The following is a 2,808-nucleotide window of genomic DNA, read 5'->3' on the forward strand; positions in this document are numbered from 1 at the left end:
CTGCAGAAGTGTTTGCATGACTTCTTCTGCATGCTCATAGGTCAGTGTGACTGAGGGACATGAAACACCTGCCAACTTTTTGGGAAGGTAGTGGGTCCCAGGTTGCTGATAGAGGCCGCCCATCTACGTTTCATATAACAGCTTGTGGTGATGTCACTTCCTGAGACTGTTTCTTAGGTGCAGTGACAATGACCTGGCTGCCGGCTGTCTGTCTGACCACTTAGACATAAACACATAGACACAGAACCCCCCTAACTGGAACAGTGACCTTCCGGACCATGCAGGGACACTGAAAATATCAGTCAGAGTCATACACCACTAATGTCATTAATCGTCATGACCTGTCTGTAGGATGAGGAGGCAATATGGGAGAACTGGTAGTCATTCGTACGTATGTTACTAGCTCCTCAGAACTACTGCAGAGTATATGACATCATAAAACTGAGAAGAACTGTTCTTTTCAGGCACACTCTTCCCCCAAAAGTCATTCTAAAAAACTCAACGGGTCTTGGGGCATTTATGTTGTATTTCTCAAGATTCAATGGGTATATATAATTAAGTCCAAAAATGTATGTAGAAATAGCAGATTGCCCCATAACTCACACATTGTGGAGAGTGAGATCATTACTAGGCTTAAAGGAGTTTTGACCTATTGAGGTTGTATGGAAAAGTTGATGATGATGATGACAATATCTATTTACTGTAAGAAAGCACTCATACCATCTGGTGGATGAAAAATGGTTTATTAAAAAAGCACAATGCAAAGATACTGTACAAGTAAAGGCCATTAGAAGGAAACGTGAATAATACTTTTTGGGAAATTCATATACAAATATGTTATTCTATCATCTGAATAGATCAACAATAAAACTCAATACACAATACAAATCAGATACAATTGCAGTAGCTTCAGATAAGATGCATCATCATTGCACCATATAGAAGAAAAAAAAGCTTTACAGTGAAACACAATGAAACCATGCTTAAATACAATAAAATAAGTAAATAAAATAAGTAAGAACGCCTTAATGTACAAGCTGTTATTGCGTGTGTGTTTGTGCATGTGCGTGTTTGCTTGTGTGTGTTGAGCGTACAAAATCCATGTTCCGGGTTCCTCCTCCTCCTTTGATGGTGTGTCTTTCCATCCCTCCATCCCTCCATCCCTCCATCCCTCAGGTACCTGCAACATGTCACCACACAAAGTTGTTCAGGACATGCAGTCAAATAAACTGTTAAGAATCAAATAAAGAGACATACTTTAAATACATTATATTTTGATATCAGAGAATTAGATCCATATTAGTATCATATTAATTATCAATCACATATGGCTATTAGTCTTACCTGGGGCTGTGACTGGCTTCAATTGAGAATAGACCGAATCTGCCTCAGGTGGGGTTGATGTTTCTGTAATGGGTGAGGATAAAACATCAGAATAATATAACAGTTATATACAGAATATTATGCACCTAGTCAATATGGGGTCATAGGTGTGAGGGTATGATAGGGGGAATATTGATGGAGGGATTTCCAGTCTTACCTTTCTTCTTCTTGGCTTTGGCCTTCTGTTTAAGGTCAACCTCAGCATAGGTCACATCAACAGGTCCAGTTGCTGCTGAAAATGAACATTTCCAGTCAACAAATTAAGGAAGTAGCTTATTGAATATTCTGCATCTTTTTTGAAACTCCAAAATCACACATTTAGATTTCACTGAAAGCCAACCTGTAGAATGGGTCTCACCTGTGGTCTTCCCCGTCTTGACCTCAGAATAGACTGGATTTTCTTTTGGATCAGATGTCATTTCTGAGGAGGGGGAGAGAATTTGTATGTTTCTATCAAATTTGATGAGTAAAAAACACTGCTACATTTTGTATGAATTTATGTGACAGTTGAGAGTTACTTTTCTTTTTCTTGTCCAACTCTTTGAGTTGAATCTGGTCGTACATAGCAGCACCAGCATCCAGCAGTAGCAGCAGTAGCAGCACCAGCATCTGAAATATACAGGTAATACACTAATATCTCTACTGACTGTTAGTATGCTAGTAATATTAAACATATGAAGAATAACAGCAACAACAACTCTATACTGTATTCATGCTAAATTTAACATACAGGTAGCCTAGTGTTTAGTAACCGAAAGGTTGCTGGGCCAGTAACCGAAAGGTTGCTGGATCGAATCCCCGAGCTGACAAGGTAAAAATCTGTCGTTCTGCAAATGAGCAAGGCAGTTAACCCACTGTTCCGCAGGCCCCAAAGACGTGGATGTCAATTAAGGCAGCCCCCCCGCCCTCTCTGATTCAGAGGGTTGGGTTAATGCAAGGAACCATTTTTGCATTTGAAGGTATTCAGTTGTACAACTGACTATGATCCCCTTTCCTTCTCCAGTACATTGTCATTACTGTCTGAGGCGTGATTGTATCATAGATGTTAGCGCACCTGTTGGTAAAGAAGAGAGAGAAAGATTAATAGGTTGGTTTTCCCTCAGCTTCCTAGGGACATAGAGACGGTAAACATCTACTAAAGTGAGATGGTGAAAAGTCAGATGTGAGTTACAGAGAGGGAGTGACAGTGGTCTGGCTGAGAGACTGACCATGCTGCAGACGTGTATACCCAGCATCAGGAGCCTGGCCCTGGGTAGATCCTTGGTCCTGTTGGGGGTCCAGGTTGGTCCCTCTGGGGCTGGGGGGGGCTACAGGAGAGAGATACTCATGAAAACCACAGATTCTATATTTACTGTATGGAAAAGTTGAAAGACAGGTGTACTCACCAGAATATTCTGTTGCAACAGGAACCTGTAATGAAAATGC

General features: G+C 40.8%; 1 pseudogene; it reads right to left on the minus strand.

Annotated features, from left to right (window-relative positions):
- Window positions 1–728: 728 nt before the first annotated feature.
- Window positions 729–2,808, minus strand: part of LOC112067832 (Fc receptor-like protein 5) — a 13,865-nt pseudogene continuing 11,785 nt past the window's right edge.

The sequence above is a fragment of the Salvelinus sp. IW2-2015 genome, linkage group LG4q.2 (assembly GCF_002910315.2).
Source record: "Salvelinus sp. IW2-2015 linkage group LG4q.2, ASM291031v2, whole genome shotgun sequence".
Lineage (NCBI taxonomy): Eukaryota > Metazoa > Chordata > Actinopteri > Salmoniformes > Salmonidae > Salvelinus > Salvelinus sp. IW2-2015.